The 27,461-nt window shown below is 47.7% G+C and overlaps 1 pseudogene; it reads left to right on the top strand.

Moving 5' to 3' along the window:
- The first annotated feature begins 4,453 nt into the window (after positions 1-4,453).
- LOC125759478 (uncharacterized) lies at positions 4,454-26,773 on the top strand (annotated as a pseudogene).
- Positions 26,774-27,461: the final 688 nt, after the last annotated feature.

Here is a 27,461-nt window from a genome sequence, read left to right as displayed (position 1 = left end):
GAAGGCGCCTTAAGGGGTTAACAATGAAACAGCTAAAAGCCATAAAAATACGCGTAATGGGCCATGGAAAAGCTGGGGAAAAAATGAAAAAAACATGAAAAAAAGCAAAAAGAAAACAACACAAGAACAAAAAACATGGCTGATCCCTACGTCATAGGAATCAGTGAACACAAAAGTAAAACATGTCTTCAGAGAAGTGGTGCTTATTTTGTAGTGATATATGATAGCTTGTAGAATGTGTATTAGTGTTTGGCAGTTATAGCACTGTTTGACGTGGATGCACCCACGTTGACGCCTCGTGGCACATCTGCATCGTGACTAACGTCCATGATCATGATTTAACCGTGGTGGTAGCTGAAGTTTTTAACATATACCTGGACACAGCATATCGCGAGTCCAGCGCAAAGATCACATCATCAAGCCCAGAATAAACACTAATACTCGATATGCACTTCGCCAAAGCAACGTCAGTTAAGGATAGAAACGGCACGGTGTGCGCTACCGAATAATAGGGTAACCTACGCTTGCGCTCATGCATACACTACCAGACAGACAGACAGACAATGAACTTTATTTGATCCTGAGGAGCTTTCGCGGGAACCCCTATCGGGGACCCGCGGAGGCCGCTGGCCGTGTCCAAGTCGCGGCTGGGACACCGTGATGTTCCGCGCTTTCTTGGGCCCTCTGGATTGCCTGGATTTGTGCCTGGAGCGATGGGCTCCGGAGTGCCTCTTCCCAGTCGGATTCGCTGGATAGAGGGCCGTTCGGTAACGCGGGGCATTGCAAAAGCATGTGCGCTAAGGAACAATGACTCTTGTTACAGTCCGGACAGCTTGAGTCAACGTCTGTGGAGATACGACTGAGAAAGCCGCGCGAGGGGAACGAGCCCGTCTGGAGCAGTGTAAGTGTAATTGACTGAGACCTATCTAACTTCGGGTGAGGAAGTGGATAGGCCCTTCTACTAAGCCGATAGTGAGAGGTGATTTCATGAAACGTAAGAAGCAGATCGTTATGCTGGATTTCATCCTGACCCCATAAAGCACCCATGCCGCCGCGGCGCGTTAGATCTCGCGCACGGTCATGGGCAAGCTCGTTGAGGTTAGGTACGTGCTGATGAACGTCCGCACCCATATGGGCGGGAAACCAAGAGATGAAGTGAGTGCCAGGGTCTGATTTTTCTTGAATGGAGGCAGCCTCTCGCGCTAGGTTACCCGATACAAAAGCTTTGATGGCCGCTCGTGAGTCTGTGAACACGTTGGTGCGCGAGCGATCGGTCATGGCCAGGGCTATGGCGACCTGTTCTGCAACTGCGCTCGTAGCTAACCTGACCGAGGCTGAGGAGCGTAATTCCCCGTTGCCGTCAATGACTGCCAGCGCGAATGTGCTAGACTTGCCGTACTGAGCCGCATCGACAAAGACAGTCGATTCTCGATTCTCGACGGCGTTCTGTAATATCGCCCGTGCTCGGGCTTTTCGCCTCCCTACATTGTATTGCGGGTGCATATTCCGAGGGAACGGGCTGACCACAAATGTTTCCCGGACCTACCTGGATAAGGTGATTTCCCGTTCAGCAAGCATTCTGGGAGCCATGCCAGCCTCGTCTAGGATGCGTTTCCCTGCCCTGGTTGACGACAGCCTGACCACCTGGGTGGTGACCTGCGCTTCGATCACTTCATCAATGTCGTTGTGCATGCCGAATTGCACAACGACAATTTGTCAGACCATGTGGTTACTGGTAACCCCAGTACCTTTTTGATGCTCTTACGGATGAGAGTGTTTAGCTTATTTTTTTCCGTTCTACTCCAGTTAAGGGCCGATGCTACATAGTTATTTTGGCTCATTAGGAAGGCATGATGGATCCGAAGTAGGTTGGCTTCACCTAGTCCCTTTCTGTGTCCTGATACTCTAGCAACAAGTCTCAGCATGCTTTCTGTTTTGGCCGTCATGTGCGTGAGGGTTTTGGCGTTACATCATCTCGCGTCAATCAGTAGTCCTAGGATTCTAATTGAATCTACTCGTGGAATGCGCTGTCCATTTCTTGCAAAAAGGGCGATGGGAATTTGATCCAGGTGTGGAAGTCTCCTAACGCCTTGCCTGGCCGGCCTGTACAGTAACAGTTCTGATTTTTTTGGAGAGAGTTGGAGGCCTGTGCCTTCTAGGTAGGACTCCGTTTCGTCTAGGGCTGATTGCAGCGCGTTTTCTACTTCTGCGAGTGATCCTCCCGGGCACCAGATCGTGATATCGTCCGCGTAAAGCGAGTGGCCTATATTGGGCAGGGGTCTGAGCCTCTTCGATAAGCCCTTCATGACTATATTGAATAACAAGGGGGAGATGACCACGCCTTGGGGAGTGCCTGTGGCTCCTAAGGCGAATTCATCTGACTTGTGTTGAGCGATCCTTATGGTAGCCGTTCTATTCATCAGGAATGATCTAACAAAGGCCTGAAACTTTGCTCCCAGACCTAGGTTGGCCGTGGCCTGCAAGACAAAGCGATGAGATACGGTGTCAAAGGCCTTGGTGAGGTCAAGGGCTAATATCCCCCTAACATCCCAAGTGCTGTTATCGAAAATGTGCGTCTTAAGAAGTAGCATTACATCTTGTGCGGAAAGGCTGGGCCTGAAGTTGATCATGTTGCGTTCTATGTAGTTCGAGATCCTATTGAGAATCGCATGCTCCGCTACCTTGCCTACACAAGAGGTTAGCGATATCGGCCTTAGGTTGTCTAGATTTAAAGGCTTACCCGGTTTCGGAATAAGCACAATCGAGGCCGCTTTCCACTCTACCGGGACGCATCCACTCTCCCAAGTCTTGTTGACCTCTTTCGTTAGCATCTCAATTGATCTATCATCCAGGTTCCTTAACACTCTGTTTAAGATGCCTTCCGGTCCTGAGGCTGACCTGCTATTCAAGTTGTGAAGGACGGCCCTCATTTCAGACTCCGTGAAGGGGTCATCGAGCTCTTTTACCGTGTCACATTCTATTTCAGGATACTCTTCTGAGCGTCCTGCGCCGAGCGGGAGATATCTATGAGCTACCTCATCTAAAAGCGTTTCTTCCGTTCCACCCTCTTGACTGTGCTTGTGAATCAGGCGGCACATTGCCTGTCTTTGATTGCCTTTGGTCTGCGTGTCATCTAGCATGTGTTTAAGGAGATTCCATTTTCCCCCTGTACGCATGCGTCCATCGACTGCTGAACATATCTCATCCCATTGTAGCCGAGCTAACTCGGTGCAGTACTGTTCGATCTCCCTATTAAGTTCCGCAACCCTCTTTCTTAACCTCCGGTTAAGCCTCTGTGTTTTCCATCGCCTCAGAATGGAGGCTTTGGCTTCCAAGAGATGTGCGAGGTGCGGATCCATCCTGGGAACCTCGAGCTCGGTTTGAATAGTTTTTGTGGCCTTTTCAGCATCGGCTTTGAGTGTCCGAATGAGTTCTCTGACGCTGTCGTATTCGCCCGTGTCCTCTTTTCTGAGCTTTCGGAAAGCATCCCAGTCCGTCACTTTAAATTCCCTGGCCTGGGGGGCTCTGACCTGAAGGGTAACACTAATGATGAAGTGATCGCTGCACTACATTTTAGCAGCAGGTGAGGCAGAGGTTCGTAGCTTGAGCCGCGAACGCGCGCAGGCGTTCCATGTCCCGCTGGCCTTTGTCTCGCTCCACCACGGCCGTCGCCCGTCGCCTGTCGAGATGGTTGCCTCTCTGGAGCGCTTATGCAGCAGTTTTATCAGTCATTGCTATCGCACATGTGGAAGCTGCACTACTCCGACAACGAGCCGTTACACGCTAACACGAAACGAAAGCCATAGAACGTAACTGCGTCTACGGCGACTCCCCGATGCTAGCGCGGCCAGTGTTCTTTTTTTTTTTTTTTGCTGTAGCCATAGCCTCCGAGATTGCCCCCCGTATTCTTAAACGTACTTTCACTCAACGCTTCGCCTCGACTTCACCAAGTCAGGGCCTCCTCCACTCAAGAAGCCGCTGGGTTTCAAGTGACTACACCTTGAGCATGCCCTCCGCCAAGGGGCTGCTTCAGAAACCGTCCTTCCCTTGAGTTACTCAAAACGCATCTGGTAGCGAGGGTATACAATAAATTGTTACAATGAATGCAAGAAAAGTCGGTTAAAACGCGTGCGGATGGCTTAAAAAGGATAAAATATTTAAATGCATGAATGGTTCAAACTTACAAGCGGTATTCGAAACATGTTCAGCTAGTTTCGACAGCAAGGGATGCTATTTTAGCAAAGCCACGCCAGAGCCGAATCCGCTGAGATCCATCGTGGCTGAGATCGCATGCCGTCACATGCCCGGTGGTTGTGCCATCGCTACACTGCTCTTTTTTCCCGTGTTGTGAGTGCATGAGATCTTGTATTGATGTGTGTTGTGCACTTTGCACGCTCTTTGTGTTGCCGGGGTGACTGACGGTTAAATGAGTGCGAAAAACGACCGCGGCGTCATGCGTGACGGTGGTAAGGCCACCGCACCAAGGTTTGTGTACACGGCCGAAGAACGCGAGCTGCTTCGGAACTTGGTTATGCGGTACAGGTCTGTTATCGAAAACAAAAGAACCGACAACGTGTCGAAGCGCGCCAAGGACATTGCATGGGAAGAACTTACCGACGAATACAACAGCCAACGAGGCATTCGTCGCGTGACGGTTTCGCAGTTGCGGAAGCTCTGAAATAACGTAACATCAAAGTGAAAACGAATGCAGTGCGAAGAAAGGCGAAACTTGTACGCTACAGGTAAATGTTTTGCTTTACGTTTGCTTACTACTAGCAAGAAGCGCCGAGGTTCGGCTTTTATTTGTGCGGTTAAACCAAATCTGTAAGAACAAATTTTGTGTGATACCTTGGTACCGCTGACGCACACAATCCTTCGCCAGCACAAAATCCGCTGTCGTCCCGACTTATTATATTATTGTCTTAATATTGCTGATTCAAACATTGAAACTTACACCGATAGTGTTATATATATATATATATATATATATATATATATATATATATATATATATATATTCTGAGTAATTTATGGCACCGTAACTAATTATGTATCGATGGTAGAAGATCGTAGAGCAGAAGAAGGTAGAAATTTCCGGGCCCTCCTCTACAGCGGTCCTCAAAACCATATCGCAATTTTCATGCGTAAAACCCTAGCTATTGTGGGCACTAGTTATGTGCTTCTTTCTCATCTGTGCATTATGATAATCATCATCATCCGTTTGTCTCTCTGTCCTCATCATCACCGTGTGTCATTGTCGTCATCACGAGTATGTGCGCGCTCGGCCCATTCTCTTCCGAGGACTTGAGCTGAATAAACGTCGCGTCAACCAAGACGTCATACGTGGTGGAGGTGGATTTTCGGTCCTCGGTCCTCTCCCAGCCCGCGCTCTACCCCTGGAACTTCGTTCAGGCCGCCGCTTGCCCCCACTGTCCGGCAGCATGTCGCAGAACGAGCCTGCCGGCGCTGATGCCATATCTACCCCTCCGCCGCACGCCGTGCCTCCTGTTATCATACATGGCCACCAACGTGACCCGCCGCTCTTCGCTGGTCTTCGTGGAGAAGACGTCGAGGACTGGCTCGATGAGTACGACCGCGTGAGTGCCGCTAATCGATGGGACGAGGCCGCCAAACTGCGTTACGTCCCTTTCTACCTAACCGGCGTCGCGAAGACATGGTACTTCAACCACGTCGTTGACTTACCCGACTGGGCGACCTTCCAGCGGCAGCTCCGCCATGTTTTTGGCACACCGGCCATTCGGTCCGCCGTCGCGAAGTGGACCCTCGATACTCGCCAACAACATCCCGGCGAGTCGTACGCATCGTACATCGAGGAAGTCCTTGCGCTATGCCGGCGTGTCAATTCGTCCATGCCAGAATCGGACGAAGTACGCCACATTTTGAAGGGCATAGGGGCTGTTGCCTTTAATGCCCTCGCTGCTCAGAACCCAACTACCATAGCTGACGTCGTCACCACTTGTCAGCGCCTCGATGCCCTGGACTCGGTCCGTCTACAACCAGACATTGGCGAACACTCTACTACGTCTCATAAACATCTCCGTGACCTCATAAGGGACATTATACGGGAAGAACTACAGTCGATGGGCTTCTCACCTGCTTCACCGTGTTCTGCACAGTCTTCTGGACCGGTCTTGCGCGACATCATCCGGGAGGAACTCACATCCATGACCTCCCCTGCGCACGTACAGCCATCTGCTTATCGGCCCATACCAACCTACGCCCAAGTTGCTGCCGCGTCTCCCAGCGACGTAAACACGTTACCGCTACCATACTCGTCGATTGCTGCCGCGCCCCCGGACAACTTCCGTTCGGTGCCGCCTGACCCTTCACCTGCCTAAAGTCACTGGAACGGGAAAAGTACCGCGACCGTCCTGCGCGCCGCCATATTTGGTCCAGTGCGGCCGAAGCGGCGGCGGTGCGGTGTTGATTTCACGTGGAGTAACGCATGTTTTACGCATTGCGTGCGCTTTTGCAGCCCCGAGAGAAGCATACCGTTGTTCTCTGACTGATTAGGAAAGAAATAGCGCTTGCCTAGATGCGCACGCACGCGTACTAACGCGATAAAGAAATGCGAACTGCGCGGCATTTACCCGCTCGGCTGTCTGCATTTATTAAATGCGAAGCATTTCTTAGCGAGTTTCTGCGACTTTGTACGTATCTATCTATCTATCTATCTATCTATCTATCTATCTATCTATCTATCTATCTATCTATCAATCTATCTATCTATCTAGCCGCCCCCGACTTTGTGCTGTCCTGGCCGCTTCTTTAATGGGATGTACACCAAATTTGGTACGGCATAACATGACTGTATGGCGAATACAAATTACAGGTGATAAGATGAAAATAATGATATGCATGCCATGTACGGCATCATTTACATGCCACGCTCATGGTGCGCTCGCGGCCGCTTTGATAGCTTGATACACAAAATAGGTATGGCGTGACAAGAGTGTATGACGAACATAAGTGACTGGTTATAACGTGCAAATCATGACAGACATGACACGTAAAACGTGATTTACATGACATGCGTACCATTATTTTCATGTTACCGCAGGGTATTCATGTTCGTCATACAGTCACGTCACGCAAGTCCGATTTTGGTGCATATCAAGCAAGCGAACCGGCTGCAAGAGCACATGAGCATGGCATGTAAATCATGCCTTACATGACATGCGTACCATTATTTTCATGTTACCGCAGGGTATTTAGGTTCGTCATACAGTCACGTCACGTAGTACCGATTTTGGTGCATATCAAACAAGCGAACCGGCCGCGACAGCATCATGAGCATGGCATGTAAATCATGCCTTACATGACATGCGTGCTATTATTTTCATGTTACCACCTGTTATTTACGTTCGCATTACAGTCACGTCACGCAATACCGATTTTGGTGCATATCAAGCAAGCCAACCGGCCGCGAGAGCATCATGAGCATCGCATGTAAATCATGCCTTACATGACATGCGTGCCATTATTTTCATGGTACCGCACGGTATTTATGTTGGTCATACAGTCACGTCATGCAATACCGATTTTGGTGCATATCAAAGAAGCGAACCGGCCGCGAGAGCATCATGAGCATGGCATGTAAATCATGCCTTACATGACATGCGTACCATTATTTTCATGTTACCGCAGGGTATTTGGGTTCGTCATACAGTCACGTCACGCAATACCGATTTTGGTGCATATCAAGCAAGCCAACCGGCCGCGAGAGCATCATGAGCAGGGCATGTAAATCATGCCTTACATGACATGCATACCATTATTTTCATGTTACCGCAGTGTATTTATGTTTGTCATACAGTCACGTCACGCAATACCGATTTTCGTGCATATCAAACAAGCGAACCGGCTGCGAGAGCATCAGCCATTATTTTCATGCTACCACCTGTTATTTGTGTTCGTCATACAGTCACGTCAGGCAGTACCAATCTGTAGCAGTCATTTATCATGGTGCGCTGATCATTATATGTGAGCCCAAAGGCGTCAGTTTTACGCCAAACGTAATAAAGAGCCGCCTGGCAATGGTATTGTGCATGAACCTCCTGCGACAACCACGCGAAACAAGCTGCACTAGTGCAGGGTAGGCGCAAACATTCCCCGAAGAACATTCGCGAATTCTCAAAGAAGCGTTTACCTCACAAAGGCGGGTATCAGTCGTGGGAACAAAATTTTCCCGCCTTATTCTGTGCAGCCACACAGCCCGTCGCTTGGCATCCTTTTTCCCGCTGGGAATGGCAAAAGAGGGCCTTGCTCGTTTCCCGCCGGTTGCTGCACCCAAAAGCGCAGCACCCAGGCATTCTTCGATGCCTCGATAGGCTTTCGATGAAGTCTCAAAACGACACGGGATGTCGAAATGTTCCTGCACGCTTTCCTGAGCCTATAAAAACAATCACCCTCCAAAGCGCCGTGCGTCTGCGGCCGGGAGACACTAGCGAGGCGAGCGAGCTGGACCATTTATGTGGCGAAGCCGCCGAAAGGGCGCGGCGGCGAAGAGAAAAGGAACGCGGTACTTTTCCCGTTACAGTGACTTTACACCTGCCCACCTGACCGCACAATCTCCAGGTGCTTTGAACGCCTTCTACTCTCCACCCTGGCGTTCGACCCGCCCAGTATGCTACTACTTCGGGTTTCGCGGCCACATATCTCGCTTCTGCCGAAAGCGCCAGCAAGATGAGCGTCGAGGTTATGACATGCGTGAACGAGATTTTTCCACTGGGGTCTCTTATGGTCAGCGTTACTCGTCGCCCCCGTACCGTTCTCCGTCCGCTCCCGCGTCGAAACCACCACGGAACAGCCGATCCGCACGACGCCGCTCACCCTCGCCCTTTCACCGCTCCTCTTCTCCACTTCGGGCTGCCTCATTCGCCACCGATAATCAGTCGGAAAACTAGGTGATGCAGTTTTTGGAGGACAAATTGCATTCCAAATTAGGACTGAAATTCCTCCATCAGGCCCGTGCAACATGGTTTTTGTGGTAGTGGATGGAGTGCATGTCGGTGCTTTGGTGGACACGGGTGCGACATTTTCTGTTATACGTGCTGATTTGTGTCAACGTTTGAACAAAGTGATGACGCCTTACGATGGACCCACGCTGGTCGCTGCCCAGGGGAACACCATTCACCCTTCCGCTTTTTGTACTGCTCGTGTTTTTATCGACGGTACACGTCATCATATCCAGTTCGCTGTCCTGTCCAGTTGCTCTCACGAACTAATTTTAGAGTGGGATTTTCTGTCATCTGCTTCCGCGGCTATTTGTTGTGGACAACGCGTCGTCCACCTCACTGACACCGACTACATGCTCGACGACGACACCCAGAAGCCACTTCGTCTGATCGCTGCGGACGACACCGAACTGCCGCCACTCCAAGACCAGATTGTCACCATTACGTCCAGCGACATCGACCAAGGCGACGTGTTGGTCTCGCCTTCATCACTTTGCGCTCGTAAAGGCATAGTTATTCCGTCCGGTGGCGTTCGTTTTCGCAATGGATTGGCCCTCATCACAGCCGTAAACTCTACATCGGAGAAGATTCTCCTGGCACAGAACACCACGGTGGCTCGTGTTGCCGACCACGAGCCTGTCTTCGTCATGCCACTGCAAGCCGCCTCATCCAAAGACCATTCGATCGGGGAGCATCCCAATGGACAACGAATATCCTGACGACGTCCGAAGAAGAGCCTAACGTCCGCGTCCCAGAACGGCGGTTCACGGGGCGTGCAGCGGACGTCGCGTTTTGGATGTCCAAAAAAGGTCTTCCGACAGACGTCCAAGAATATAGCACGTGGACGTTTTCAATAATCCAGGCGTGGATATCAAGAGGACGTTGACAGGAGATGGCCGTGCGGACATTTCAAAGCTGTTTGGATGCAAACCGCTAGTTCATCTGACAATGCGTGAAACTCATTTTGCAACATATGGAAACCGCCGCTAATTTTTATCTTTCGGAAAATATGTGATTGAGGAAATAATTCATGGATAATTGTGCGAGCATGTATGCATTGCATTCGTGGCATTTCTCGCGATTATTTACGTGCTTAGGAGAAAGGTGAATGGGAGACGCACATACGTAAACGTGACTGCAGTTTCTTCCCACGAAACACAAAACCTCTAAAAAACGTCTTAGTTTACGAGAAGACCAAAAATATATGCCTTTTTTAAATATAGCATTTATTCGCCCCTCAAATGTGCTTGCATACTCTTTATTAGCATTTTCAACAGCTACGGCATACCCAGAGTCTATTTTGCCAAAGAAGTTCATAACTCCTAGTTCGAGACATTTTTCAGACATTTTGTCTGAAAGTATACGAGTGCACAACGACTATCTCAATGATTCTTCGAATGTTTTCTCGAGAAGGGCCAATATACAAAAACGGCATGTCAAAAGAGCGGTTACCGTCGGTTTTACTCAAACAAATGACGCAGACAACCATACCCCCAAAATAATTTGTTTCACAACGATGCCTCTAACAGCACGCTCGCACAGCAGCGACTGACAACAGTAGTAAAACTGGTAAAACCGGCAAAACGCAGGCACGCACGCAGCGCACCCGGCGCACCATGCGGCGCACCGTGCAATCAGCTTCGGCGGCACTCATGTTGAAACGTGTCCTTCGCGATCGTGCTGTGCACCGGCGACTGCGGAGACGCCGTTGGCGTCGTCGCGTCGTTTTGCGTTGGCAGCAGCTCGGCTGTCATCGTTTCGCATTTTGTGTTGCGTGCCAGCTTTTCTGTACGGTTCACTGGCTGTTATCTGGCATGAAGTAACTGTGCTCATGCCATTTGCCGCATATTTTCCATCAGTGATTCGTGAAACAAGCTCTACTGTGTGTTTTCGCCGTCGGTAAGTTGCAACAATGGCCTGATCTGCTCGCCACCTTCGTTGCAGCTAGCAAGCCGCTATTCGGATAACCTACTTCTTTCGGTAAGTGAAATTAAGTGTGCCTGACTTTTCGTCATTACTGCTAGAACTTTTGACAGTTCTTTGCTGGTGGTTGAATCTTGGTCGAACGCGAAACTATATACGGAGGACGCGCCGTTGCGAATCGTAAGCCAGACTTACTCGCCCTATTCCAGGTCGGTCATCTTGTTCTTCTGCGGGTTACAGCTCGTGTGTGGGTGGGTGTATGCGTGCGAGCGAGTGTTTGCTTGCTTGCTTGCTTGCTTGCTTGCTTGCTTTTCTTGATTGCTTACAACCATGCCGGCCTGTCGCTGACAAATAGTGCAACGATTCTACAACAGGTGCCTCGCTTTGTGAGTAGATATGATTGTCGTTAATAAATACATGACAGCATTTGTGCACATCTGTAATTGGAAATCTGTCTTTAGAATGACTTGATGCTCAATTATTTGTTGTAAATTATACCTAGCTTACTTGCTTCTTCTTGTATGCAGCTTTTCTTCACCGCTGTTTGTACAAGACATGAGGCCCGAGACCACGCCAGCTTGTGTGAAAGCCAGCGCAGTTTCTTTGATGGGACCTGGAGTGCATTCATGCAGAACTTGAATTTATGTTGCTGCTGCGTCAATCAGCTTCACCTTGTGCGGTCACCTTCTGTCGTATTTTGTGCCACATTCGGTGCTCTTTATTCATTAATAAAGCCGCTTTTACAAGATCATTGGATAATTTATTGTTTCTGATAAGCATGATTATTTGTGCGCCATACACTAAACGTCATTTATGAAGTACGTGTTCATCCTCTGCATGTTCAGATTTATTATTTGTTCAGTAGTAAACCGATGTGAATTCTACATGGAAATTGGATATAAGTGGTGTGTAGAAGAAAAGTAAGGACACAAAGCTGCGCTTGTTTGTGTCCTTACTTTTATTGTCTGCGTCTCGATTTTTGAGCTGTATTTACAATGAGCCCATTGGTGCCCCGCTGGATATAGTGAGGCTTTTGGTCATTATCACGTCCAGAGCTGTACTTTCTGTGGATTTTTTGGCACCTTCAGGATATGATATCCTGAAGGTGCCAAAAATACACAGAAAGTCCAGCTCTGCACGTGATAATGACCAAAAGCCTCACTGTGTCCAGCATATGGGTCATTCCACGGACGTTTTCTGGACGTCGGGTAAGATTTTTATTGAATTTGCATACATCCAAGCACGTCGGAATATCCGGTTTTGACGCCCGGTGGGATTAACTCGGGATGTTCAATTCCTTTGCGCCATATAGTCCTGCGGACGTCCCGTTGAACGTCCCACGGTATTTGTCGTGCATCCGCCGGATGTACGTAATGTCCAGTAAAGTGGTCCGGTAGACGTCCCAAAGTTATTGGTTGCCCATTGGGATGCTTCTTCCTCCGCCTTTACCGCCGTCATCAGCAACGACTTGACAGCTTCATAGACACAGCAGCTGCTTGCTTTGCTAAAGAAACACACAAGTTCTTTCGATGTTTACTCGTCTACGTTGGGCCGCACTACCACTACAGCGCATCGAATTCCGACAGTCGGGACATCTATTGTACACCGCCGGCCCTACCGCGTGTCTCTTGCCGAGAGAAAAATTATAGAAGAAAACGTTGCCGACATGCTCAAACGTGAGGTAATACGCCCCTCATCTAGCCCTTGGTCATCTCCTGTTGTTTTGGTCCGCAAAAAGGATGGCTCTGTGCGCTTTTGCGTGAATTACCGAGCGCTCAATAAGATCACCCGCAAGGACGTGTACCCCATGCCACGCATTGACGACGCCCTTGATTCCTTACAAGGCGCGGAATACTTTTGAGGCCTCGACTTGCGTTCAGGATACTGGCAAATTCCCATGCATCAAGGCGATAAAGAGAAAACGGCGTTCGCAACACCCGACGGGCTATACGAATTCAACATGATGCCTTTCGGGCTGTGCAACGCGCCCGCGACTTTTGAGCGCGTGATTGACACCGTGCTGCGCGGCCTCATATGGAAAACTTGCCTTTGCTACCTGGACGATATTGTTATCTTTTCGTCAACGTTTTCTCAGGACCTGCAACGCTTGGATGAAGTTTTGACGTGCCTTGCCGGCGCTGGTCTCCAACTCAACACAAAGAAATGCTGTTTCGCCAGCAAATCTATCAAGGTCTTGGGACACGTCGTTAGCAAAGATGGAATTCGGCCAGACCCTGACAAGATTGCTGCAGTCCTTCGCTTTCCGCGCCCCAAAAGACCGAAGGAGTTGCGGAGTTTCCTTGGCCTCGCCTCCTATTTTCGTCGGTTTATCCAGAACTTCGCCTCAATAGCTGCTCCACTACACCAGCTACTTGCTTCCGACGTCCCCTTTCGGTGGTCTGAAGAATCTCAAACAGCATTCGACCTGTTAAAGGGCACCCTCACGTCCGAACCAGTTCTCTGCCATTTTGACGAAGCCGCACCGACTATCCTTCATACAGACACTAGCGGCCGCGGTATAGGTGCCGTTCTTCCGCAACGCGACACCTCTTCACAAGAGAGAGTGGTTGCATATGCCAGTCGCGTGCTCACCGCTGCCGAAAAGAACTACACGATAACTGAACAGGAGTGCTTGGCTGTGGTTTGGTCGGTGCAGAAGTTCCGTTCCTATCTCCACGGCCGTCACTTCACAATTGTTACGGACCACCACGCCTTATGCTGGCTTTCCGCTCTGAAGAACTTGTCCGGACGCGTGGGTCGGTGGATTCGACGCCTGCAGGAATATGACTTTGACATAATTTACAAGTGTGGTAGAAAACATCAAGACGCCGACGCACTTTCTCGCTGCCCGCTTCCTACTACCCAGATCAGCGTTGGCGAGACCTCGGCCGTCACTTCTACCGCAGTTCCTACGCTCGCCTCAATAGGCCGTCTATTCTCGGACGATAATTCAACATTTCGCTCTCGCCAGCTGTCAGATCCATACTGCAGGCGTATTATGGACCAACTTTCAGGAGCATCCCATCCACCTAACGCGCGACTTCGTCGTCAACTCCTGCAATTTAAGCTGGGAAATGGCGTTCTCTACCGCCACATTTACCATCCTGACGGTCAACGCTGGGTTCCTGTGCTACCACGCGCTCTTCGACTACATGTGCTTAAAGCCTTCCACGATGACTTGACTGCCGGCCATCTTGGTTTTCGAAAAACTCTGGACCGCATTCGATGTCGTTTCTACTGGCCTGGCCTTTCTACTAGCGTAGCGCGGTACGTCGGTTCCTGCTTCCCATGCCAGCGACGTAAACTCCCGACATCTGCACCTGCCGGGCCTCTACAGCCACTTCCGTGCCCCACAATGCCATTCGAGGTTGTAGGTGTCGACCTTTACGGGCCTCTTCCCGTCACATCTACTGGCAAAAGATGGATAGTGACCGCCGTAGACCACTTGACGCGCTACGCTGAGACAACCTCTGTGATTACTGGCTCGGCTGCGGAAGTTGCGGACTTCGTTCTTCACGCCATAATACTGCGTCATGGGGCTCCTCGTATACTGCTTAGCGACTGTGGAAGGGTGTTCCTGTCACAAATGTTAAATGAAGTACTGCGCGCTTTCGGAACTACTCACAAGACAGCTTCAAGCTACCACCCTCAGACCAATGGTCTCACCGAGAGATTTCATCGTACTCTTGCTGACATGATAGCTGTCTACATCCAACCAGACCACAAAAACTGGGATACCCTGCTACCATTCCTCACCTTCGCCTACAACACGGCCGTTCAGCGCACAACCGGCTACTCGCCGTTCTACCTCGTTTACGGACGTCCCCCTGCTACCTTTCTCGACGTTTCCCTCTTCAAGAGCGAAGACTTCAAGAGTGAAGACTACATTTCTCGATTGGCCCAGTCCCGCCATCATGCTCGCATCAACACAGAAGCGAGACAACAAGAGCGGAAGATCATTTACGACGCATCCCATCGCGTTGTATCTTTCCGACCTGGTGACGAGATACTGCTTTCGACTCCTATTCGCACACCTGGTCTCTGTGACAAATTTCAACCACGCTTCATCGGGCCGTACATAGTTTTGGAACAGACTTCGCCTGTTAATTATCGTGTTACACCACTCGTCATCCCAACAGACCGCCGTTACCGCAGCACCGAGATTGTACACGTTGCTCGCATGAAACCCTTCACGCGACGTTCCTCGTCACCTTGACTTGCAGCGGCCAGGATGTCCGCTTACACGTGGGGAAAATTAGTGTGGACACTAGTTATGTGCTTCTTTCTCATCTGTGCATTATCATAATCATCATCATCCGTTTGTCTCTCTGTCATCATCGTCACCGTGTGTCATTGTCGTCATCATCGAGTGTGTGCGCGCTCGGCCCAATCTCTTCCGAGGACTTGAGCTGAATAAACGCCGCGTCAACCAAGACGTCATACTATTATTATTATTATTATTATTATTATTATTATTATTATTATTATTATTATTATTATTATTGTTGTTGTTGTTGTTGTTGTTGTTGTTGTTATTATTATTGCGAGGAATAGGGTCGTCACTCTTTTAAGGTCAGCAAAAAAGCGGTATTTTTTAGAACGATTCAACCAAGCCTACAAAAATTCAGCAAGGACGTGGGCATTGATAAATAATCTCCGTGGCAATAAGATCACGCCCACTGATTTATTTGAATCGTTTTCCGAGAAACCATGGAGATAGTGGTGGATAAGTTCAATCATTTCTTCACACGTTTTTCTAAGAATGCGCATGCTCACAAACGCACTACCATACCTAAACAATCTGTTCCAGCCTCTGCTTATTTGCCCATGCTGTCGGAAGAACATCTTAGGAGAATAATTTTTAGTTCTCGTCCGAATAAGCAACCAGGAATCGATGGGTTAGCTATTGCTACGCTACGGAGGAACATTGAAGCATTGGCGTAAATACTTCTCTTTATGTTGAATGGATTTTTAGCCAGTGCTTCTATTCCCGAGAAATTAAAAACGGCGATTGTTAAGCCATTGTTTAAAACAGGAAAAAAAAGGTGATATAGAAAATTACAGACCAATTTCTATTTTGTCTACACTCTCCCAGATACAAGAAAAATTTCTTCTTGAATGTATGACGTCCTTCCTACAAAAAGATTAGGTACTAACACCCCGGCAATTAGGATTCATTGCAAATCGCAGTACTCTAACATTATTAGAAGAGTTTAGCGATGAAATATATTCGGCTCTAGACAACAACCTCTTTTGCTGTGCTTTGTTCTTGGACTTGGCAAAAGCGTTCGAAACTGTGAACCATATGCTATTTTATTAGAAAAGCTATTTCGTTTGGGCTTCAGAGGACCTTTCTATGATGTGCTCCATAACTAACTGCAAGACACGTCACAGGTGGTTAATTGAAGGAAGTAGAGAAGTAATTAGCAATAGAAAATATGTTACCGCCGGTGTGCCACAAGGATCGGTGTTGTCACCATTCTTATTCAATTTATTTATGAATGACATTCCCTCATGAATTTGTAAAGCGAATGTGTATCAGTATGCAGATGATACGGTGCTATTAAGGTGACGGGACCACCGTCGCCATCTTGCGAGTACTTTCTGCTTGAGCCACCAGAAGACGCCACTAAGTCACGTTTGGAAAAAAAGGGAGGAAAATGCACTCTCCTTCGTCGTAGCATGCGGCGGCAAAGAGCCTGTTCCTGCTGCAACTAATCCATTCTTTTCGGGGGTGCCGCTGCTTTCATAATCTCCTTTGAAACGTTTCAAATGTGCGTGACGCCCTCCCTCCCCCCTCCCCCCCCCCCCGCTCCCCAACAACAACAACAACAAAAAAAAAAGGCACGGACCCGAGAGCCTTTGTACTCCCGTGCAACGGTCCAGAAAAGAGGTGCCTCTCTCTCTCTCTCCTGGAAACGTATAACTATTTACAATAGAGTGGTTAGGCGCTGAGCCGCGCTGCCGCAAGGGTTGCTGGAAATAATGGTTTGGTTTCTGAACGACTCTTTCTCTTCCTCGCTAAAAAAGAGTAGAAGACCGTTCGTTTGTGCAGTAACTTCTCGAGGAAGTTCTTCAGTGGCCCTGAACACCGGCAGTGTTGGGTCGCGTGGAACAGCCCCGACCTTGTGCATAGTAATTATAGATTTCTCCACTGTCACCAGCTTTGGTTCGACTGTAAATGTAGGGTGTAGGAAAAAACGTCCCCGGAAGATACGTTCCCGGAGGATACGTCCCCTGAATAAACGTCGCCGGAAGAAACGTCCCCGTTGGCATGGCTCTCTAGGAAAAAAAGTCCCCAAGTGAAAAATTTACCGAAAAACAAATTCAATGCGAACTCACGTGACAAAACACTGCATTCTGTATTCGACACTTCGCAAATTTTCGTCCACATTGGGTTAAAAAAAAGAATGAAGGTAAAGCCGGATCGTATGTCCATTAACCCTCGATCAGGAAATGTTCAGTTTTCGTCGTCCCGGCAGTATAGTCCTCACACAGGTTGTGAACACTCTGCTGCATTGCCATGACCGCTGATTTGCGCCTCTTCTTTCGGGGTGCACCGACTCGAGACTGGGCCATCTCCAATGTCACGGTGGCTTCTTCCGAGCGCAAGGCATCAGAGGCCCTCCCCACTGTTGGGCGGCTGTGGCCCGCGATGCTTCCCAGCCTCTTCTGTTTCATGCCTCCGCATGATTGTTCGTCCTGTGAACTCCATTGACAATGGCTGAGTAGGCGTTCCACATAGGAGTAAACTTGAATTTCAGTAAACTACAATCTTCGCACTGATGTTTTTTTTTTTTTTTTGCAGCGGGAAATAAAGAATTGGAGACTTGAAGGCGCAACGTTTGACGGCCCCCGTATGGGGACGTTTGTTCCGACAACGCAAATGGGGACATTTCTTCCAGGGACATTTGTTCCGGGGTCATTTATTCTGGGGACGTATCATCCGGGGACGTTTAATCCGGGGACGTTTTTTCCGGAACCCGTAAATGTAGTGTGGGTGTCGCGCATGGTCCGCTTGATACTTATGTCACTACATTCAGAAGCTACCCAGAAAGCTCCTTTCCACTACTTCCTGGCTATCATTACACAAAGCCCCCTTTTCGTGCCTTGCAAGCTTTGCCTTTTTGCCAGCTAAAACACCATGAGCCTCATGCATCCCTAAACAGGTGTATGGGGCGCCGCTTCCTTTTCCTCTGTTACATAGCTATTTGAAATCTTCAAGAATGTGAATGGGGATTAGGGTGACATCGGCCATGTTGTGGTGCAAGCGTGGCGAGCAGGCAGAGAGCGGAAGAGGAGGTCAAGCAACGCGACATACATACTTGGAGGGCGCACTCACAAACATACGCGAACGCACTGCTCAGCTTTAGCCAAACGTATGAGAGGTATTTTTTTTTCAGCTATAAAACGAGTCCTTCTAGCACCGCAGCGAAGAGCACAAGTCGTAACACAGATGCGAATTGCGTCCTTTTGGGAGTATTGAATAATAAAATCTGTAAGGGCTCTTTCTCGGCGAAACCCAACCTATCTGTATAGGCCGAAAGTCGACACCCGAAAACTAGCTCAGCTTTTCGAAGAGGCTCTCCAGTAAGGCTCACGGAAGCGATTGTTTTTTACTAAAATTGTCATTTCTTCCCGCAGGTTGGCTGCTATTGGCAAAGTTGGGCAAACTTATGCGAAGCAGCCAAGTGTGCAGCTATAGTACAGAACTCGATCTATGCATTGCTTGTACTTTCAGTGCCGGCCAAAATTTCCCAACGTGCATTATTATCGGTTGTCTACGTAGCAACAATGTAAAGTAAGAAATAAATAAAACAGAACACAAAGAGAGACGGCAGTTGAACGAAGAACGCATTCAGTGCGAAATCTCCACGAAGCGTCAAGAAGGTTGATCCTGAAAAGGACTTTTTTTTTGCTGGCTTTCTTGCTTCTGCTAGAGGTGGTGGATGTCGCCGCACCCTTTTTCGCCGTCTTAGCACAGTACACACAGTTGGGAAAGTTTAGAGTCCTCATCAAACGCGAAAAGTGCCCGTCGCCGTCTACACGAATGCTACAAAAAAATCATTGGTTGACGTCACCTTATGACGTCACAGATCACCAAAATTTTTGTCATCGTGACGTCATCACATGACATCGCTGCTTGGTCAAAGGTGGGCAGATCCCCGAGGAACTGAAACCGCGTGAGGTGCAGAAAGATTCCGGTGGGGTGGGGCGGGGGGGAGAAAGTCGACTGAGAATAAAAAGAAGGCGGCTTTGGCGTTCGAATCCTGTTAGTCAAATGCATAAGGGACCTTGAGAATTTTCTTGGGATATATATTTCGCACACCCCCTGCGCACTTGCCGGCCTTTCGCTAATGCGACGGCGCACCTGTCAGAACCTGATGAGTTCGCGCACATGGTAATGGAGATCTTTTCATTTGTTGTTGCAGAGCCGCCGCACAGTGGTGTGGTAAACGAAGTGATCACATAAAGCGGTTGCTTTAGGAAATTCGCACGCGCTCACCGATGCGAGCACTCATAGTGCCAGCATATGGGATGACCATAGCGAAAACTCACGAACAGATTTTTTTTTTCACGTTTTGCCGCCAGACATTTTTGAGATGCGACAGAAGCCCCAGAGCACGCAACTAAGCGCAAGGGTTTCAAAAAAGGCGCCCGTGGCTTCGCATAGAATAATTTTTGTTACTTTGCTAAATAGTACAGAGGCTGGACTGGTCTCAAGCATTATTTTTTTTCTTGAGGCATCCTGAGTGGTCACTTTGAATTGTAACTTCACCATGGAAAGAAAATTCTATATTTTAGAATCGGCGTCCAGATTTTAGTGATTGTGGAAATCAGTATCGATGTGTTTTTTCCAAACCTGACGTCAAACCCCTTTAATAAATGACCCATATATAGGATATTGGAAAGGCGTTCTTTCAATGACAACGTTAGGTGACATCTTGTTCAAATTCGCTGTGCCCGCCCCCTCTATGTTTTTACCATCTTCGGTGTCTCGGCACTTGTGGGACTAAATTTCGTGATTGCAGCACGCTAGCTGATTGAGACCCGTGGCTTAGCGAGTGGAAGCTGCAAAATGGGTCCCGGCACCGCATTTGTTATTTGGGGGGTGGAGAGATAGGCGGCTCACACATATGCCTAACTCAGGGGATAATGGCTGCACACAGTGAGCTCTCGTTCAAAAGGTCCATCGGAAGGGCACTCTTGAGCGCGTCTATGTTTTCTGCGAAAGCCTCATTTACTAAGTGTCTATGGCGGCCGATGCCGGCGATACTGAGACGGTAAATGAGCTACGTCGCGCGCTCTGGCCTGGGAAGGGTGCCTAGAAAATAAGACGTCACATGATCTACGTGAGCAAAAGAATTATCTGCTAAATTTAGTTTTGCTAGAGGTTGTTAGTTCATATAGCATAAATTGTGCGCGTGTTGTCTATTTCACACAGTCCAAGCTTTATTCCTGTGTTTCCAAACTTCAGTAGGCGTCGGGACGCGTCCCGTTCGTTTTGCTGCGCGCGGCTGGGAACGCTAGAGTTCACGCAGCCATCCGCACTTTTCGCTGCGGTCAGGGAAATGTAGCTCGCTACCTGACGGCTTGCAAAATAGTTACTGCGCATATGCGAGCAAGCTTGTTTTCCACACGAAAGCCTCAACCACAGACTAGCAGGCGAATATTTTTTTTCCCATTTACCACTAATCCCTGTCTTTCCTTTCTTTCGTTTTCCGCTTCCTCGCGATGGAAGAGGAAACTTACAAATGAGGCGTGACATTCCTGAAGTGTGATCGCGCTCAGTATGAGCTACATCCCGCGAGCGCGTGGCCGAGCGCTCTGCAAGGTTGTACAGTGGCGCCGATCTTGGCATATTTTCGATTTATCGGGAGAGAGTTTGGCTGTTCCTGCGAACGCGCATCGCCTCCACTTACGTTCTCCCTCGCCATCGTTTTGCCCTGCGGTGATATCAGCTTAGAAAATGATAACTTCGCTGGTGAAAGCAAGCAAGGGGGGGGGGGGCGATACGCGCTCGCAAGTGTAGCCAAACTCTCTCCCGATAACTCGAAAATATGCCAAGATAGGCGCCACTGTACAACCTTGCAGAGCGCTCGGCCACGCGCTCGCGTGATGTAGCTCATACTGAGCGCGATAGTACGTATTGAGAAGCCTTGGTGCTGATCCGGCACCTTCGTATGAATGTGGAGGGGTGAACACGCTTAGAGCGAGAAAAACACTCAGGGAAGGAGAAGTTTTACAGATGCTTGCAAAGTGGGCGCCAGATGCAACACCCTCTACGACGGAGTTGCTTTGTCGGCACTATCGGAAAACGGGAGACAGCATGAACAAATGGATTCGCAGCGCGCCGTTGAGTACACAACGAGCGCATAGCAATGAGCATTTCTGAGAACGCGTCCTCCGCTACCGTCGTAGTATGATGACGTCAATTGAGGCCTCAGCTAGTCTAGAGGGTGTTGGCCAGGGGTCGCTCACTATTTTGCAAAGTGTCAATGGGCTTTTTTCAGGTCCGAACAGCGCCTCCAGTGGAGATCACCGAAATCGAAACTGCGGGTCCGTGGCCTCCGAAATTATCCGCCACACACCGGTAAAAAAATCTTGTGGGTCCGGTATTTTTCGGGATAATTTGCAAACGACGCCAGGTGCCCCTCAGATCGCACCTGCCTCTCAGTTCACACCTGTCGCGGCCCCGTGCAACGTTTATAGAAGCTGTTTGGCCTAAAGTCCCTAGATTTTTCCCTGTTCTTTCTTAAGTACCGACAACCATTGAAGCGCCAGCGACGAATCTCATTGGCTAACGCTCGTTTTCGGTAGCCATGTTCTTCCTAACTCTTTTCCAGCACCTGGTGAAACGCGTGCCCCATTCACTAATGACAGGGGGTTGACGAGAGGAGAAAGACGCGTCGCGGTGGCATATTGTCCGCTGAAAGATGCGTGGCTAATGTACTTAGACGCACATGGCTTTGTAAATCTTCCAAGTTAGGAAGAAAATGGCGTCGGACGCCAGCTGCGCGTGAGAGAGGGCCGTGAAAGGAGGCAGTTGTCGGTACTTAAGTAAAAAGGAAACATCTAGGGACTTTAGTTTGGCCCTGTGACCCCCCAAAAACATGGCACGCGTCAAGTCACCACCACTTCGCATGCGCAGGCTAGTCTCCAGAAAAAAAGTCTATTGTTATCCTATCGTTCAACCGGCGTCACGTGAGATAGTCAAGCACACATACACTGACAAACAATCGTCACCTCCCCGCGAGTGGAAAGCAGGCTTCCAGATGTCCTACGACCCTCAAGAATATGAGGAGGTAAGGTCAAGTTCTTTGTGTACTTCAAAAACGCTTCTACAGTCACCTGAGTACAAAGGCGAGCAACCGAGCAATTTCTGGAGTCCTCAGCACAATAGCCTATACTTCTGACTATGCATTCATAATGTACAGTGCAACACGCTTTCTTCCCTTCTTTCTTTCTCTTTCCCTCTCTTTCTTTCTTTCTTTTTCAGCAGCCTCATGGGGTTACATTGTGCTATGGTGGCTAGATAATTGTGCATTCAAGACGTGGCGACTAGATTTAGCCTCTGAAGTCTGGAGAAATAACCCATCCGTGTTTTGGCGACTTGGATGGATGGATGGATGCTATGAGCGTCCCCTTTACAACGGGGCGGTGACATGTCTGCCACCAGGCTCGAAGAAAAAAGAAAAAAAAACTTTCTTGTTTCATGTTGGCCTAATACCTTATCTACATTGATTATATCTGTTATTATACCAAAAAAAATATAAATTCACGGTCCATCTCTCTGCCTCTTAAGGCAGAATGACCTTATTTTTCCCCATTATTTATTTTTGTACATTATCTCTACTTTTCTGCCACCAATACTCTAACCGTCTCTTATTTCTATCGCGGACGTGTTCAGCTTTCCATTGTTGTCCCTAAAACCCAAGGCTTCATGTAGACTCGTGCCCACACGTATACCTGGGTGAATATCGCCACATTCAATCAGTACATGTTCCATCGTTGCCTTAGTTCCCCCGCAGCATGTACATTGTTCTTCGTTACTGAATCTCGCTTTATAACTTCGCGTTCTAAAGCAGCCCGACCTTGCTTCAAACAGTAAAGCGCTTCCCCTTGAATTATCATAAAACCTTTCCCTCCTTAATTCGTTTTTTTCCCCTTTCGGTAGTTACTCAGAGCCGGCTTCTTTTCCATCGCTGTCATCCAATAAGTCCTCTCCGCCTCTCTGACCTTCCGCTTAATGCTCCTTGTTGCCATATCGCCCGCACTGCTAGCCGTATATTTACTGGTGAGCCTCCTAGTTCTTTTTCTTTACTGCGTGTCAACGCTTTTTCTATACAAATACCTGAAAAGCTTCTCTGCCCATCTACTCTTCTTCATTTTCCTCAGCCTCTCTTCGAATCTCATTTTGCTCTGAGCTTTCCTCACTTCAAGGCCTGTCCATCGCATATCACCCTTTACAGCCTCATTTGTCGTCTTCCCGTGAGCACTCAACGCGAGGCGGCCCACCGTCCTTTGATTTACATCCATTCCTGATTGTACCTCTGACTTCATGCACACCACTTAGTTCCCAAATGTAAGCCCCGGGACCTTAATAATGTTTAGAGGCGCCACTTTTGACGAACGTCCGAACTGACGCGAAACAACTTGTTTTTTTTTTTTCACAGATGGCGCCACCGCCAAAAAAAATGTTTGCGAGATTTATTATTTCTTGAAAATCTTTTGTTTCAAGCACCGCTTCGTAAAGTTAGTGAGCACTGGTGATTACAAGACACTACATGGTCCTTCTATTGTGCAATACTTGTTGTGAATTAGCCTACAAAAGAAAAAAAGCAAATTTGCACGAACCTGGCAAGCAGTAAAATGAGCTGAATTCACTGCTGTCCTACAAATTTTCTAATTAACTTACGACAATTTTCTCTTCATAGAAACCTACAGAAAGGCTTGCCGTTTGAATATTGAATATTTCGGAGTTTCAGCTTGGATAGTTTTGTCCCTTCGTCGGTAATGCCTGACCAAGTAGAGGCATAAATTGCTGAATTGAAGTAGTAATAATTCAAGAACTGTTCATCAGAACACAAGACAACATCGCGTAGACATAAAGTATATTGTAGCCTGGAAACCCATTCAATATTGTTGTTCTGCACAGAACAGAAAAAAAGTTATGTACTCATAAACTTTCAATATTTTGCCCATTTATATTGGAGCGTGCATCAATTTCTAATTGGTTTACTGGCAATATCTCTTCATAGAAACTTTGCATAAAGCTTCGTTAAAAGGCTCAGCAAATTTCATTTCGTTAGGTTGAACAGTTTTGCTGCACTGGCAGTACAATGGAGGCTTGAACAGCAAAAACGCCGTTTTTCGCTCACACTGTTTTCATTTTCATGAACTAACGCTCCAGACTAGGTGACAATACTAGCTATCATTAGAAAGCGGAGAACGTAAGCTTTCTAATGCAATACAACTCATATTCATCCATTGAGCAGAGCAAGCACAGTGAGCCAGTAAACAACGACTAAAATGTCGAGTGCTTCCCACTGGAGTGGGACCGCCACCTGCTATTAACACGTCACATACGTTATCAAGGAGCTATTCATACTCTTCAGAGTGGTATTCATAAGGCAATGCTATGGTTTGAAGAAAACTGCTTAATTGTTCATGAAAAGAAAACCAAACTCATCTGCTTTCGAAGCCCTCTAAAAATACATAAAATAGATATGTCTATTTTTCTGCATGCTGAACACTGCATTCCATGCAATTGTACTGTAGTGGAAAATGTTGAGACATTCAGATACTTGGGTGTCATTTTTCACAATGATATGTCTTGGCAACATCACATCGCATTTATATGTTCCATTTGCAATACGTTTTGTTGGGCTAGTTGGTTCATGACTTCTGAAGCAAAAAATTGTAGCGCAAAGCAACACACGTCCCGTCCTCTCTGTCTGTCCGTGTGTTGCTTTGCGCTACAATTTTTTCCTTCAGAAATATATGTTCCAAATTGAGAAGTGTTGCATGTCTACTTTTTAACATAAAGAGCTTGGTGCCTCTGCCATTGAAGAAAATGATAGTTCATGCGCCAGCATATGTATAGTGTTCTGAGATATGATATTACAATTTTCGCATTTTGTCCACAGCGCTGGAAAACACGTATAGACAGTTCACTTCGTAATATCCTAAAAGGTGTTGTTCACAGCAGTAAGTTAGATGTCAATACTACTTTTCATGATTTAGGGTTTTGTATGTTCCAGGATTTATTTACGAGAACGGTTATTTTGAGATACAACTGGTGTGATGATTTCAAAGTTCCGTATGTTGCGCGGCGACCACTGAGAGAAAAAAAGCGTTTTATTGTACCGAGGTCTTCTACCAGATATGCAGAAGCTTGCAGAAATGTACACATATCTCTAAAATCTTCAATGAACTATAGCAAGAGCTTTTTTTCGGCTACATCAAAAAGGCAGTTGAAGAAATTATTCTCTGAGCTGTCAAATTACAATAGGTATCGTCTACTTCTAGGTTATATATGCTCTTGTCCCTTCTTTGTTCAATTTTTATTTACTGCCAGTAAACAAGCACTGCTGTCTATTATCCATCTGTTTGTTGGCAAAAACAAAAACAAAACAAAGTTATTTTGTGACCTCGTAACCACATCGCTGTACCCGGCTCTGCCGGGCCTAGTCGCACAAGTCTTCGGAGACTCCGACAGGCCCGTTTCTTTATACTTTTTATGTATGTGTACAATAAAGTATTATTATTATTATTATTATTATTATTATTATTATTATTATTATTATTATTATTATTTATTTATTTATTTATTTATTTCCCTCTTGCGAAAGTGAGGTATTTTTATATGTGCTGCCTTGTTTAAACGTTTTGTTTGTGCTGTCCCTTGTAATATTATTGAACCCACGTAACCGTATTTTCACACATCAGGAAGTGGGCCATCGACCTGCCGGCCAATGAGCCGTCGTTGGCACTCGTAGGGGCGGCAGCCTCGCACGTGGCGACACGGCTCGCCAACCCCTACGACAGCGATGGAGCACACACCAGCCAGCCGGTGCTGTCTCCACCGCCGGCACGTATCTTCGAGAACATAGTGACTGGCAGAGAAGACAACATGGAAGAGCTGTTCGGTGAAGGAAAAATTGGCGAAACCTGTCAGCATGTCGCAGCTCTTGTGCTGTGCAATGCCAGCACGCATGTATACTGAACGTGAGGTGTTATATTTCAGTGATATTCAGTTCCGTGTATATTTTTTTTTCGTTCAGCGAATCGGGAACGCAGGAACACACAACAGACGAAGGAAGAGTGCGGTGTGGTTCTTCCTTTGTCCGTTGGCTGTCCCAGCGCTCCAAGTTCGCTGAACAAAAATTGAATTACCAACTATCCCACCTTTCGATCATTCCGTGACTAATGCAACTGTCGAAATGATTAGCATGTCGGTGTTACTAGAATTTACGTGTCCGCAATTATTTTTTAATATATTTAGTGATACAGTCGATCCCGTCAGGAACATTTCCAGGAAAGGGTTCAAAATTGTGTGTGGTCATTATACCTGCACACAATTATACAGTAGTAGATATGGTTACAAACATTATACGAAATAATAACGCTAATGCCTTCCCAGAGAGAGCATACCGGGATGTTGACAGAAAGTAATGCTGTGTAAACAAACTGATATCACCCCAAACTGTTCCTAATGTACTTTTATGTCGTTTAGCATGTTTTGCGCGACATGGTTCACATCATGGCTAGCTTGCTGGCCAGCATACCTTTGGACGTGTAATTCAACGGTGCTCTTTGTGTGCAGATGCCCTTTGCCCAGCACCACGTCCCGGGCAGCAAGAGGCTGACTTGCCAAGAAGCCAGTGCATTTCAACTGCGAGAGATAAGACTCGCCAGTCACCTCAACATTTTGCTGCTATTGAAGCACTGGTTCATGAAGGAAAGTCTATTTTTCGTAATTCGTTTGTCTTGCATGCTTCCATGTACGTTGAGGAGCTGTCCCCATCTGTTATTATTATCAAGGCGTTTGTGCGGTGTCATTGTTGCATGCAACTAGCGCATGTTATTCAATTTCGTAATTACAGTATGAACAGAGTAATTTCCCATGTTCTCTGTTCACGTAGAAGCATGGAAACACACAAGTGTGCCTGTACCCAAAAGCTACAATGTTGAAGGCCTTTCTTATTACATGGCATGCCGGTACGGCACCAGTTCGGTTTCTTTTGTGTGTGCAGACACTACCAATATCGCACCATGGCCAGCTGTTGAAGTCTCGGCTCAACCAAGAGCTATGTGCTTGCCGACATCTACAGTGCAGGCGCCTTCAGTCATAAAGCCCAGCTGCACGCTGTACCAGCAGTGCTGGCGACATGTGGTCTCTCAAGTTGGATTGTGTGACTAGTAGGTAGCAGGCGCATTGCAGGTAAGTTTTAGGGGCGAAGCTCCTTAAGGCGGCACCCGTTCGTCCCTCGTAGTGTAGTCGTAGTAGTCGTAGTGCGTAACCAGTCTTACGCTTTGACCTCCAAGGTGGTGCCG

The sequence above is a fragment of the Rhipicephalus sanguineus genome, chromosome 1 (genome assembly GCF_013339695.2).
Source record: "Rhipicephalus sanguineus isolate Rsan-2018 chromosome 1, BIME_Rsan_1.4, whole genome shotgun sequence".
Taxonomy (NCBI): domain Eukaryota; kingdom Metazoa; phylum Arthropoda; class Arachnida; order Ixodida; family Ixodidae; genus Rhipicephalus; species Rhipicephalus sanguineus.
This window is presented reverse-complemented; position numbering and strand designations above follow the sequence as displayed.